The sequence below is a fragment of the Oncorhynchus keta genome, chromosome 23 (assembly GCF_023373465.1).
Source record: "Oncorhynchus keta strain PuntledgeMale-10-30-2019 chromosome 23, Oket_V2, whole genome shotgun sequence".
Classification (NCBI taxonomy): Eukaryota; Metazoa; Chordata; class Actinopteri; order Salmoniformes; family Salmonidae; genus Oncorhynchus; species Oncorhynchus keta.
This window is the reverse complement of record NC_068443.1, coordinates 9,602,840-9,618,197: the sequence shown is the minus strand read 5'-3', so window position 1 is coordinate 9,618,197 and position 15,358 is coordinate 9,602,840. Positions and strand designations below refer to the sequence as shown.

Sequence of the window (15,358 nt, the reverse complement as noted above, 5' to 3'; positions counted from 1 at the left end):
CAGCCTAGTTTAACCTGTGATGTGGTACAGAACAGCCTAGTTTAACCTGTGATGTGGTACAGAACAGCCTAGTTTAACCTGTGATGTGGTACAGAACAGCCTAGTTTAACCTGTGATGTGGTACAGAACAGCCTAGTTTAACCTGTGATGTGGTACAGAACAGCCTAGTTTAACCTGTGATGTGGTACAGAACAGCCTAGTTTAACCTGTGATGTGGTACAGAACAGCCTAGTTTAACCTGTGATGTGGTACAGAACAGCCTAGTTTAACCTGTGATGTGGTACAGAACAGCCTAGTTTAACCTGTGATGTGGTACACAGCAGAACAGCCTAGTTTAACCTGTGATGTGGTACAGAACAGCCTAGTTTAACCTGTGATGTGGTACAGAACAGCCTAGTTTAACCTGTGATGTGGTACAGAACAGCCTAGTTTAACCTGTGATGTGGTACACAGCAGAACAGCCTAGTTTAACCTGTGATGTGGTACAGAACAGCCTAGTTTAACCTGTGATGTGGTACAGAACAGCCTAGTTTAACCTGTGATGTGGTACACAGCAGAACAGCCTAGTTTAACCTGTGATGTGGTACAGAACAGCCTAGTTTAACCTGTGATGTGGTACAGAACAGCCTAGTTGAACCTGTGATGTGGTACAGAACAGCCTAGTTGAACCTGTGATGTGGTACAGAACAGCCTAGTTTAACCTGTGATGTGGTACAGAACAGCCTAGTTTAACCTGTGATGTGGTACAGAACAGCCTAGTTTAACCTGTGATGTGGTACAGAACAGCCTAGTTTAACCTGTGATGTGGTACACAGCAGAACAGCCTAGTTTAACCTGTGATGTGGTACAGAACAGCCTAGTTTAACCTGTGATGTGGTACAGAACAGCCTAGTTTAACCTGTGATGTGGTACAGAACAGCCTAGTTTAACCTGTGATGTGGTACACAGCAGAACAGCCTAGTTTAACCTGTGATGTGGTACAGAACAGCCTAGTTTAACCTGTGATGTGGTACAGAACAGCCTAGTTTAACCTGTGATGTGGTACACAGCAGAACAGCCTAGTTTAACCTGTGATGTGGTACAGAACAGCCTAGTTTAACCTGTGATGTGGTACAGAACAGCCTAGTTTAACCTGTGATGTGGTACAGAACAGCCTAGTTTAACCTGTGATGTGGTACAGAACAGCCTAGTTTAACCTGTGATGTGGTACAGAACAGCCTAGTTGAACCTGTGATGTGGTACAGAACAGCCTAGTTTAACCTGTGATGTGGTACAGAACAGCCTAGTTTAACCTGTGATGTGGTACAGAACAGCCTAGTTGAACCTGTGATGTGGTACAGAACAGCCTAGTTTAACCTGTGATGTGGTACAGAACAGCCTAGTTTAACCTGTGATGTGGTACACAGCAGAACAGCCTAGTTTAACCTGTGATGTGGTACAGAACAGCCTAGTTTAACCTGTGATGTGGTACAGAACAGCCTAGTTGAACCTGTGATGTGGTACAGAACAGCCTAGTTTAACCTGTGATGTGGTACACAGCAGAACAGCCTAGTTTAACCTGTGATGTGGTACAGAACAGCCTAGTTTAACCTGTGATGTGGTACAGAACAGCCTAGTTTAACCTGTGATGTGGTACAGAACAGCCTAGTTGAACCTGTGATGTGGTACAGAACAGCCTAGTTTAACCTGTGATGTGGTACAGAACAGCCTAGTTTAACCTGTGATGTGGTACAGAACAGCCTAGTTTAACCTGTGATGTGGTACAGAACAGCCTAGTTTAACCTGTGATGTGGTACAGAACAGCCTAGTTTAACCTGTGATGTGGTACAGAACAGCCTAGTTTAACCTGTGATGTGGTACACAGCAGAACAGCCTAGTTTAACCTGTGATGTGGTACAGAACAGCCTAGTTTAACCTGTGATGTGGTACAGAACAGCCTAGTTTAACCTGTGATGTGGTACACAGCAGAACAGCCTAGTTTAACCTGTGATGTGGTACAGAACAGCCTAGTTTAACCTGTGATGTGGTACAGAACAGCCTAGTTTAACCTGTGATGTGGTACAGAACAGCCTAGTTTAACCTGTGATGTGGTACAGAACAGCCTAGTTTAACCTGTGATGTGGTACAGAACAGCCTAGTTGAACCTGTGATGTGGTACAGAACAGCCTAGTTTAACCTGTGATGTGGTACAGAACAGCCTAGTTGAACCTGTGATGTGGTACAGAACAGCCTAGTTTAACCTGTGATGTGGTACAGAACAGCCTAGTTGAACCTGTGATGTGGTACAGAACAGCCTAGTTTAACCTGTGATGTGGTACAGAACAGCCTAGTTTAACCTGTGATGTGGTACAGAACAGCCTAGTTGAACCTGTGATGTGGTACAGAACAGCCTAGTTGAACCTGTGATGTGGTACAGAACAGCCTAGTTTAACCTGTGATGTGGTACAGAACAGCCTAGTTTAACCTGTGATGTGGTACACAGCAGAACAGCCTAGTTTAACCTGTGATGTGGTACAGAACAGCCTAGTTTAACCTGTGATGTGGTACAGAACAGCCTAGTTGAACCTGTGATGTGGTACAGAACAGCCTAGTTGAACCTGTGATGTGGTACAGAACAGCCTAGTTTAACCTGTGATGTGGTACAGAACAGCCTAGTTTAACCTGTGATGTGGTACACAGCAGAACAGCCTAGTTTAACCTGTGATGTGTTACACAGCAGAACAGCCTAGTTGAACCTGCTGAGCTTTGTGGGATGCTCACACCCTCCCTCTCTCCCTTCCCCATCCATCTCCTTCTTCCCCTACCCCTCCCTCTTACTCCCCCCTCCCTCTCCCCTTCACTCTACCCATCCCTCTTCCCCTCCCTCTCATCCTCCCCAGACCCCTCCCCCTCCCTCTCATCCTCCCCAGACCCCTCCATACCCCCCCTCTCCCACTACCCCTGAAAGTGTGGGTTCACAACTCCAATCCAGATGTGTTGGTCATTACTGAGACGTGGTTAAGGAAGAGTGTTTTGAATACTGATGTTAACCTGTCTGGTTATAACCTTTTTCGGCAAGACAGATCTTCCAAAGTTGGTGGAGTGGCAATCTTTAACCAAGGATCACTTTCCGTGCTCGATTGTCTCCACCAAGTCTGTCCCTAAACAATTTCGATTTGCTGGTTTTACACATTAAACATTCAAATAGCTCTTTGTTAACTGTTGCTGGGTGCTATCGTCCTCCATCAGCACCGGCCTGTACCCTACCTGCCCTATGCTCTCTCCTGGCCCCTTAAACTAAGTCTGAATTTGTCCTGCTAGGTGACCTAAACTGGGACATGCTTAAACCACCTGACCAAGTCCTAAAGCAATGGGACTCCCTAAATCTATCTCAGATTATCACCAATCCCACAAGGTATGACTCCAAACACCCAGAAAAGGCTGCTCTCCTCGATGTTATCCTCACAAATAATCCTGATAGGTATCAGTCTGGTGTTTTCTGTAATGACCTTAGTGATCACTGTTTTACAGCCTGTGTTCGTAATGAACTGGCCTCTATAAAATGGTGTAGAATCTGCTTGATCCCCTCTGTTGAAGACGCTTGGACCTTCTTTTGGTATATTTTCAGTGGTATTGTTAACAAACACGCCCCCATAAAGAAAATGAGAATTAAAAACGGGTTCAGCCCTTGGTTTGACAGTGATCTAGCAGAGTTACTCCACCTCAAGATTTCCATTTGGCGAAAGGCTCGGCACACGCATACTCAAGCTGACTGGCTCTCGTTCTTTCAAATGAGAAATAAGTGCACTCAGGCTATCCGGAAGGCCAAAGCTAGTTACTTTAAGGAGCAGTTCTCTCTCTGTGGGTCAAACCCCAAGAAGTTCTGGAAAACAGTTAAAGACCTGCGAGAACAAACCCTCCTCCTCACAGCTGCCCATGTCCCTTAGTGGTTGTTACTGACAAGGAGCCAATGGCTGAGCTCTGTAATCACCACTTCATTAAGTCAGGATTGCCTCCTTGCCCGTTCAACATTTCCTCATCTCCCAACCCTTCTAATGGGACTATCCCCTGATGCTCTTCCCTCTTTTTCCCCTGCCCCGCTACAAAGTTTCTCCCTGCAGACAGTCACTAGGTCCGAGGTGCTAAAGGAGCTCCTTAAACTTGAGACCCCCCCCCCAAAAAAATACAGGTCAGATGGTTTAGACCCTTTCTTCTTTAAGGTTGCTGCCCCTGTCATCACCAAGCCTATTTCCAACCTTTTTAACCTGTCTCTCCTTTCTGGGGAGGTTCCCATTGCTTGGAAGGCAGCCACTTTTATCAAAAGTGTTGGAAAAACCTGTCAAGAACACCTCCAAAACAAAGGGCATGTGGTTTGGTAAGGGGAATGCCCTTCTTCCCACAGGTGTTATTACTACCTCTGAGGGTTTAGAGCTGGAGGTAGTCACCTCATACAAGTACTTGGGAGTATGGCTAGACGGTGCACTGTCCTTCTCTCAGCACATATCAACGCTGCAGGCTAAGGTTAAATCTAGACTTGGTTTCCTGTATCGTAATCGCTCCTCTTTTACCCCAGCTGCCAAACTAACCCTGATTCAGATGACCATCCTACACATGCTAGATTACTGAGACGTAATTTATAGACCGGCAGGTAAGGGTGCTCTCGAGCAACTAGACGTTCTTTACCATTCGGCCATCAGATTTGCAACAAAGCTCTTTATAGGACACATCACTGGACTCTATACTCCTCTGTAAACTGGTCATCTCTATATACCCGTCGCAACCCACTGGTTGATGTTTATTTATAAAACCCTCGTAGACCTCACTCCCCCCTATCTGAGATATCTACTGCAGCCCTCATCCTCCACATACAACACCCGTTCTGCCAGTCACATTCTGTTAAAGGTTCCCAAAGCCCACACATCCCTGGGTCGCTCCTCTTTTCAGTTCGCTGCAGCTAGCGACTGGGAGGAGCTGCAACAAACACTCAAACAGGACTGATTTATCTCAATCTCTTCATTCAAAGTCTCAATCATGAACACTCTTACTGACAGTTGTGGCTGCTTTGCGTGATGTATTGTTGTCTCTACCTTCTTTCCCTTTGTGTTGTTGTCTGCACAATAATGTTTGTACCCTGTTTTGTGTTACTACCATGTTGTGCTGCTGCCATGTTGTCATGTTGTGTTGCTACCATGTTGTGCTGCTGCCATGTTGTGTTGCTTCCATGTTGTTGTCATTTTGTGTTGCTGCCATGTTGTGCTGCTGCCATGTTGTGCTACTGCCATGTTGTTGTCATGTTGTGTTGCTACCATGTTGTGCTGCTGCCATGTTGTGTTACTACCATGTTGTTGTCATTTTGTGTTGCTGCCACTTGTCCTATATTTTTATTTTAAACGCTTAATCCCAGCTCCCGTCCCCGAGGGAGACCTTTTGGTAGGCTGTCATTGTAAATAACAATTTGTTCGTAACTGACGAACCTAGTTAAATAAAGGTTAAATAAAAAATAAGCGCCTCCCCCTCCCCATACCCCCCTCTCTCCATCCATCTGTTTGCTCTCTTGTCTTGGCTATTACGTTATCTCTCTCTTTCTCTCAGATAATGAGCCTGTGTTAATTGTGTGACGAGCAACATTAGGGGGGGGAGATGTAGGGCACCTTTCTAGGGGATATCCCCTCCATCTGTCGCTCTCTTGTCTTGGCTATGACTTCATCGCTCTCTCCCCTCACTCTTTTGACTCACTTCCTGTATACAGGAAGATTGTTACTGTGACAACGTGAAAGTGGGGATGAAGCCAGTGTCAGAATGAACTAATTAGAAACGCTTTGCTATTAACTGCCTCTTGACAATACATCTGTGTGTGTGTGTGTGTGTGTGTGTGTGTGTGTGTGTGTGTGTGTGTGTGTGTGTGTGTGTGTGTGTGTGTGTGTGTGTGTGTGTGTGTGTGTGTGTGTGTGTGTGTGTGTGTGTGTGTGTGTGTGTGTGTGTGTGTGTGTGTGTGTGTGTGTATGGCATATCATCTATTATGATTAGACCCATATTAGCATTGTCGGTTTTCCATATAGGGCCTGGGTGATTAGAGTGCTCTTCTTATTGCTCTAGTCAGTGACAGTGTTGTGGATGGATAATTACCAGCCCGGTTGGTATTGCAATACCAACTCGTCTCATCTCAGCCAATGAGAGCATGTCAGGATTAAGTCATCACTTAATAGTCTCACCTTCTCTCTCTCTCTCTCTCTCTCTCTCTCTCTCTCTCACTCTCTCTCTCTCTCCATCATCTCTCCATCTCTCTCTCTCTCAATCTCTCTCTCTCTCTCTCCTCCCGACAGAGCTGGTGATTCAGGTTTTGTAGGCCTCCTTGCTCGCACATGGTTTTTCAGTTCTGCCCACAAACATTCGATAGGATTGAGGTCAGGGCTTTGTGATGGCCACTCCAATACATTGACTTTGTTGTCTTTAAGCCATTTTGCCACAACTTTGGAAGTATGCTTGGGGTCATTGTCCATTTGGAAGACTCATTTGCGACCAAGCTTTAACTTCCTGACTGATGTCTTGAGATGTTGCTTCAATATATCCACATCATTTCCCTACCTCATGATGCCATCTATTTTGTGAAGTGCACCAGTCCCTCCAGCAGCAAATCACCCCCAAACATGATGATACCACCCGCTTCACGGTTGGGATGGTGTTCTTCGGCTTACAAGCCTCCCCCTTTTTCCTCCAAACTTAACGATGGTCATTATGGCCAAACAGTTCTATTTTTGTTTCATCAGACCAGAGGACATTTCTCCAAAAGTACGATCTTTGTCCCCATGTGCAGTTGCAAACCGTAGTTTGGCTTTTTTATAGCGGATTTGGAGCGGTGGCTTCTTCCTTGCTGAGCGGCCTTTCAGGTTATGTCGATATCAGACTCGTTTTACTGTGGATATAGATACTTTTGTACCTGTTTCCTCCAGCATCTTCACAAGGTCCTTTGCTGTTGTTCTGGGACTGATTTGCACTTTTCACACCAAAGTACATTTATCTCCAGGAGACAGTGCACGTCTCCTTCCTGAGCGGTATGATGGCTGCGTGGTCCTATGGTGTTTATACTTGCGTACTATTGTTTGTACAGATGAACGTCGTACCTTCGGGCGTTTGGAAATTGCTCTCAAAGATGAATCACACTTGTGGAGGTCTATAATCTTTTTCTGAGGTCTTGGCTGATTTCTTTTGATTTTCCCATGATGTCAAACAAAGAGACACTGAGTTTGAAGGTAGGCCTTGAAATACATCCACAGGTACACCTCCAATTGACTCAAATTATGTCAATTAGCCTGTCAGAAGCTTCTAAAGCCATAACATCATTTTCTGGAATTTTCCAAGCTGTTTAAAGGCACAGTCAACTTAGTGTATGTAAACTTCTGACCCACTGGAATTGTGATACAGTGAAACATAAGTGAAAAGATCTGTCTATATACAATTGTTGGAAAAATTACTTGTGTCATGCACAAAGTAGATGTCCTAACCGACTTGCCAAAACTATAGTTTGTTGACAAGAAATGTGTGGAGTGGTTGAAAAACGTGTTTTAATGACTCAAACCTAAGTGTATGTAAACTTCCGACTTCAACTGTATATATAATACTGTATTGTAACGATGCACAAATGGTTCTCTCTCTCCCCCTGTCTATGTCTCTCTCTCTCTCTCTCTCCCCATCTATGTGTCTGTCTCTCTCTCTCTCTCTCTCTCTCTCTCTCTCTCTCTCTCTCTCTCTCTCTCTCTCTGTCTCTCTCTCTCTCTCTCTCTCTCTCTCTCTCCCCCTGTCTATGTCTCTCTCTCTCTCCCCATCTATGTGTCTGTCTCTCTCTCTCTCTCTCTCTCTCTCTCTCTCTCTCTCTCTCTCTCTCTCTCCTCCCCGTCTATGTGTCTGTCTCTCTCTCTCTGTCTCTCTCTCTCCCCGTCTATGTGTCTGTCTCTCTCTCTCTGTCTCTCTCTCTCTCTCTCTCTTCCCATCTATGTGTCTGTCTCTCTCTCTCTCTCTCTCCCTCTCCCCGTCTATGTGTCTGTCTCTCTCTCTCTGTCTCTCTCTCTCTCTCTCTCTCTCCCCGTCTATGTGTCTGTCTCTCTCTCTCTCTCTCTCTCCCCGTCTATGTGTCTGTCTCTCTCTCTCTGTCTCTCTCTCTCTCTCTCTCTCTCTCTCTCTCTCTCTCTCCTGTCTATGTGTCTGTCTCTCTCTCTCTCTCTCTCTGTCTCTCTGTCTCTCTCTCTCTGTCTCTCTCTCTCTCTCTCTCTCTCTCTCTCCCCCCGTCTATGTGTCTGTCTCTCTCTCTCTGTCTCTCTCTCTCTGTCTCTCTGTCTCTCTCTCCCTGTCTCTCTCTCTCTCTCTCTCTCTCTCTCCCCGTCTATGTGTCTGTCTCTCTCTCTCTGTCTCTCTCTCTCTCTCTCTCCCCATCTATGTGTCTGTCTCTCTCTCTCTCTCTCTCTCTCTCTCTCTCTCTCTCCCCGTCTATGTGTCTGTCTCTCTCTCTCTCTCTCTCTCTCTCTCTCTCTCTCTCTCTCTCCCGTCTATGTGTCTGTCTCTCTCTCTCTCTCTCTCTCTCTCTCTCTCTGTCTCTCTCTCTCTCTCTCTCTCTCTCTCTCTCTCTCTCTCTCTCTCTCTCTCTCTCTCTCTCTCTCTCCCCGTCTAAATGTCTGTCTCTCTCTCTCTGTCTCTCTCTCTCTCTCTCTCTGACTCTCCCCGTCTATGTGTCTGTCTCTCTCTCAATTTAATTCAATTGTAAGGGCTTTATTATCATGGGACACATAGGTTAACATTGCCAAAGCAATTGAAATAGATAATAAACAAAAAGTTAAATAAACTCTCTCATTCACTCTCTCTCTCTCTGACTCTATCTCTCATTCTCTCACTCTCTCCTTCACTCTCTGTCTCTCTCCTTCACTCTCTGTCTCTTTTTCTCCAGACAGTATTCCTACCTCCCTCCCTCCCTCCCTCCCTCCCTCCCTCCATCACCAACACAGCCGCCCTCCACATCGATCCAGACTGTCATGGACCCAGGGAGCCCTGCTCTGGTCTGGTCATGATGACATGATCGTCTACCCCCCCAACCCCCCCGGCAGAAAACACTGAATCAGCTCAATAGGAAACTGGACTGAAGGGGAGGGCACCCTATTCCTTACATAGTGCATTGCTTTTAAAACTTTAGAAGTGCACTATATAGGGAATAAGGTGCCATTTGGGATGAGTATGGTAAACACAGTAAACTAGAATAGACTGCTGAAAAGCAACGACAACAACAACAACAACAACAACAACAGTTATTGACTGTACGCTTGTTTATTCCATGTGTAAATCTGTGTTGTTGTTTTTGTCGCACTGCTTTGCTTTATCTTGGCCAGGTCGCAGTTGTAAATGAGAACTTGTTCTCAACTAGCTTACCTGGTTAAATAAAGGTGAAATAAAATAAAATAAAAACAGCAACATCAACAACAACAACAGAAACAACAATACTACTACCAGAAATAGAACTAGCTGCCTCTTGACAATACATCTGTGTGTGTGTGTGTGTGTGTGTGTGTGTGTGTGTGTGTGTGTGTGTGTGTGTGTGTGTGTGTGTGTGTGTGCGTGCGTGCGTGCGTGCGTGCGTGTGTGTGCGTGCAGGCTAAACACCTGACACCTGTGAACATACTTTTTTTATTTAACAAGGCAAGTCAGTTAAGAACAAATGTTTATTTACAATGATGGCCTTACTGCTTATTAAACAACCTCCTCATCCCTCCAAGTGCACACACACACACAAACACACACACACACACACGCACACACACACACACACACACACACCCTCCTGCATGGGGCTTGTTCCCGCCTCCCCATGTCTCCTGGAGCCCCTGTAGAGGACCGGTTCATTCAAGCAGTCTGGGAGGCCACTTTATTTTTCAACCAGTCCTCTAATAAAACAAAATGCCCTACCGATACAGTAAATCAATGACTGCAGCCGTGTGATATAGATGTTCTCTCCGCAGGGTGATAAATAAGTAATTATTTTCCCTCATGGCTGCAGTTTGTCAGTTTTAGATGTCCTCTCCAGGAGAAATAGTTCTGGGATAATATGATGTGTCGGGCTGGCAGGAGCCATACTGATACACCATCAGACAGGACCATACTGATACACCATCAGACAGGACCATACTGATACACCATCAGACAGGACCATACTGATACACCATCAGACAGGACCATACTGATACACCATCAGACAGGACCATACTGATACACCATCAGACAGGACCATACTGATACACCATCAGACAGGACCATACTGATACACCATCAGACAGGACCATACTGATACACCATCAGACAGGACCATACTGATACACCATCAGACAGGACCATACTGATACACCATCAGACAGGACCATACTGATACACCATCAGACAGGACCATACTGATACACCATCAGACAGGACCATACTGATACACCATCAGACAGGACCATACTGATACACCATCAGACAGGACCATACTGATACACCATCAGACAGGACCATACTGATACACCATCAGACAGGACCATACTGATACACCATCAGACAGGACCATACTGATACACCATCAGACAGGACCATACTGATACACCATCAGACAGGACCATACTGATACACCATCAGACAGGACCATACTGATACACCATCAGACAGGACCATACTGATACACCATCAGACAGGACCATACTGATACACCATCAGACAGGACCATACTGATACACCATCAGACAGGACCATACTGATACACCATCAGACAGGACCATACTGATACACCATCAGACAGGACCATACTGATACACCATCAGACAGGACCATACTGATACACCATCAGACAGGACCATACTGATACACCATCAGACAGGACCATACTGATACACCATCAGACAGGACCATACTGATACACCATCAGACAGGACCATACTGATACACCATCAGACAGGACCATACTGATACACCATCAGACAGGACCATACTGATACACCATCAGACAGGACCATACTGATACACCATCAGACAGGACCATACTGATACACCATCAGACAGGACCATACTGATACACCATCAGACAGGACCATACTGATACACCATCAGACAGGACCATACTGATACACCATCAGACAGGACCATACAGATACACCATCAGACAGGACCATACTGATACACCATCAGACAGGACCATACAGATACACCATCAGACAGGACCATACTGATACACCATCAGACAAGACCATATTGATACACCATCAGACAGGACCATACTGATACACTATCAGGCAGGACCATACTGATACACCATCAGACAGGACCATACTGATACACCATCAGACAGGACCATACAGATACACCATCAGACAGGACCATACTGATACACCATCAGACAGGACCATACAGATACACCATCAGACAGGACCATACTGATACACCATCAGACAGGACCATACTGATACACCATCAGACAGGACCATACTGATACACCATCAGACAGGACCATACTGATACACCATCAGACAGGACCATACAGATACACCATCAGACAGGACCATACTGATACACCATCAGACAGGACCATACTGATACACCATCAGACAGGACCATACTGATACACCATCAGACAGGACCATACTGATACACCATCAGACAGGACCATACAGATACACCATCAGACAGGACCATACAGATACACCATCAGACAGGACCATACAGATACACCATCAGACAGGGCCATACTGATACACCATCAGACAGGACCTTACTGATACAACATCAGACAGGACCATACAGATACACCATCAGACAGGACCATACAGATACACCATCAGACAGGACCATACTGATACACCATCAGACAGGACCATACTGATACACCATCAGACAGGACCATACAGATACACCATCAGACAGGACCATACAGATACACCATCAGACAGGACCATACAGATACACCATCAGACAGGACCATACAGATACACCAACAGACAGGACCATACAGATACACCATCAGACAGGACCATACTAATACACCATCAGACAGGACCATACAGATACACCATCAGACAGGACCATATTGATACACCATCAGGCAGGACCATACTGATACACCATCAGACAGGACCATACTGATACACCATCAGACAGATATAAAGGTCATTCTTCACGACAGCCACATTCAAGCCTAGAATAATCTGGGAATGACCAGAACATGTGGTCAGGGGCGATAGGACGGCCCCCTGCTGCTTTTAAGAGTCAGCCACAGAGCATACAAATGTCTTATCTGGATGTTATCACTGTGTTGTGCTACAATCACAGTGTTTAGATTACAGCCAGAAGGGGAAGGGTGGATTGGGGTGGGGTGTGTTGGGCATAGTCAATCATGGGTGCAGCTGCGGCCCGGGGGGATATAGCAACACAGAGAGACAGACTGAGCCCAGCAGCACGCTACACTAATTCTATTAGCTCATAGTAGAGGATCCTATTACTGAGGCACAGACTGCTGCTGCTGCTGATGTGAGGCAGGGTGTGGCATCATTCCCTTGTCTCTGTGTGGAAGCTAGGCTGGCAGAGCCATAATGATATGATATGTCTCTGTGTGGAAGCTAGGCTGGCAGAGCCATAATGATACGATATGTCTCTGTGTGGAAGCTAGGCTGGCAGAACCATAATGATATGATATGTCTCTGTGTGGAAGCTAGGCTGGCAGAACCATAATGATATGATATGTCTCTGTGTGGAAGCTAGGCTGGCAGAGCCATAATGATATGATATGTCTCTGTGTGGAAGCTAGGCTGGCAGAACCATAATGATATGATATGTCTCTGTGTGGAAGCTAGGCTGGCAGAGCCATAATGATATGATATGTCTCTGTGTGGAAGCTAGGCTGGCAGAGCCATAATGATATGATATGTCTCTGTGTGGAAGCTAGGCTGGCAGAACCATAATGATATGATATGTCTCTGTGTGGAAGCTAGGCTGGCAGAACCATAATGATATGATATGTCTCTGTGTGGAAGCTAGGCTGGCAGAACCATAATGATACGATATGTATCTGTGTGGAAGCTAGGCTGGCAGAACCATAATGATACGATATGTATCTGTGTGGAAGCTAGGTTGGCAGAACCATAATGATATGACATGTATCTGTGTGGAAGCTAGGCTGGCAGAACCATAATGATACGATATGTCTCTGTGTGGAAGCTAGGCTGGCAGAACCATGATGATATGATACACTTTGTATACAAAAGTATGTGGACAGACCTTCAAATTAGTGGATTAGACTATTTCAGCCACACCGGTTGCTGACGGTGTATAAAATCGAGCACACAGCCATGCAGTCTCCATAGACAAACATTGGCAGTAGAATGGCCTTATTGAAGAGCTCAGTGGTTTTCAATGTGGCACTGTCATAGGATGTCATAGGCCACACACGCTCACAGAACGGGACCGACGAGCGCTGAAACGCATAGTGCGCAAAAATTGTCTGTCCTCATTTGCAACACTCACTACCAAGTTCCAAACTGCCTCTGGAAGCAACTTCAGCACAATAGCTGCTTGTCTAAACCTTCCTGAACTGGGTTTCCATGGCCGAGCAGCCTCACACAAGCCTAAGATCACTATACGCAATGCCAAGTATCGGCTGGAGTGGTGTAAAACTTGCCTCTATTGGATTCTAGAGCAGTGGAAACGCGCTCTCTGGAGTGATGAATCACGCTTCGCCATCTGGCAGTCCAACGGACTAATCTGGGTTTGGCGGATGCCAGGAGAACACTACCTGCCCCAATGCATAGTGCCAACTGTAAAGTTTGGTGGATGAGGAATAATGGTCTGGGGCTGTTTTTCATGGTTCGGGTTAGACCCCTTAGTTCCAGTGACGGGAAATATTAACGCTACAGCATACAATGACATTCTAGACGATTCTGTGCTTCCAACTTTGTGGCAGCAGTTTGGGAAGGATCTTTCCGGTTTCAGCATGACAATGACCCCGTGCACAAAGCGAGGTTCATACAGGAATGGTTTGTCGAGATCAGTGTGGAAGAACTTGACTGGCCTCAACCCCATCGAACACAGACTGCGAGCCGGGCCTAATCGCCCAACATCAGTCCCCGACCTCACTAATACTCTTGTGGTTAAATGGAAGTCTCTGCAGCAATTTCCCAACATCTAGTGGAAAGCCTTCCCAGAAGAGCGGAGGCTGTTATAGTCCCATCTCCATATTAATGCCCATGATTTTTAGAATGAGATGTTTGACGAGCAGGTCTCCACATACTTTTGTGTAGGTCTTTGTGTGGAAGCCAGTCTGGCAGAGTCATGCTGATATCATATGTCTTTGTGTGGAAGCCAGTCTGCAGAGTCATGCTGATATCATATGTCTCTGTGTGGAAGCCAGTCTGGCAGAGTCATGCTGATATCATATGTCTTTGTGTGGAAGCCAGTCTGGCAGAGTCATGCTGATATCATATGTCTTTGTGTGGAAGCCAGTCTGCAGAGTCATGCTGATATCATATGTCTTTGTGTGGAAGCCAGTCTGGCAGAGTCATGCTGATATCATATGTCTTTGTGTGGAAGCCAGTCTGGCAGAGTCATGCTGATATCATATGTCTTTGTGTGGTCTGGCAGAGTCCAGTCTGGCAGAGTCATGCTGATATCATATGTCTTTGTGTGGAAGCCAGTCTGGCAGAGTCATGCTGATATCATATGTCTTTGTGTGGAAGCCAGTCTGGCAGAGTCATGCTGATATCATATGTCTTTGTGTGGAAGCCAGTCTGCAGAGCCATGCTGATATCATATGTCTTTGTGTGGAAGCCAGTCTGCAGAGTCATGCTGATATCATATGTCTTTGTGTGGAAGCCAGTCTGGCAGAGTCATGCTGATATCATATGTCTTTGTGTGGAAGCCAGTCTGGCAGAGTCATGCTGATATCATATGTCTTTGTGTGGAAGCCAGTCTGGCAGAGTCATGCTGATATCATATGTCTTTGTGTGGAAGCCAGTCTGGCAGAGTCATGCTGATATCATATGTCTTTGTGTGGAAGCCAGTCTGGCAGAGTCACATGCTGATATCATATGTCTTTGTGTGGAAGCCAGTCTGGCAGAGTCATGCTGATATCATATGTCTTTGTGTGGAAGCCAGTCTGCAGAGTCATGCTGATATCATATGTCTTTATGTGGAAGCCAGTCTGGCAGAGTCATGCTGATATCATATGTCTTTGTGTGGAAGCCAGTCTGGCAGAGTCATGCTGATATCATATGTCTTTGTGTGGAAGCCAGTCTGGCAGAGTCATGCTGATATCATATGTCTTTGTGTGGAAGCCAGTCTGCAGAGTCATGCTGATATCATATGTCTTTATGTGGAAGCCAGTCTG

At 45.8% G+C, this 15,358-nt stretch overlaps 1 protein-coding gene and 1 long non-coding RNA gene across 3 annotated transcripts in view; both read right to left on the bottom strand.

Moving 5' to 3' along the window:
- The window catches only part of LOC118377070 (zinc finger E-box-binding homeobox 1-like), a 138,071-nt gene that overhangs the window by 45,445 nt on the left and 77,268 nt on the right, over positions 1 to 15,358 (bottom strand). The gene's annotated exons all lie outside the window — the stretch shown is intronic.
- LOC127910956 (uncharacterized) lies at positions 15 to 2,087 on the bottom strand. The gene is made up of 3 exons (XR_008077001.1): positions 1,847 to 2,087; positions 1,458 to 1,750; positions 15 to 669 (listed from the first exon to the last, which is right to left on the bottom strand). It is a non-coding gene; the product is annotated as an uncharacterized LOC127910956 (long non-coding RNA).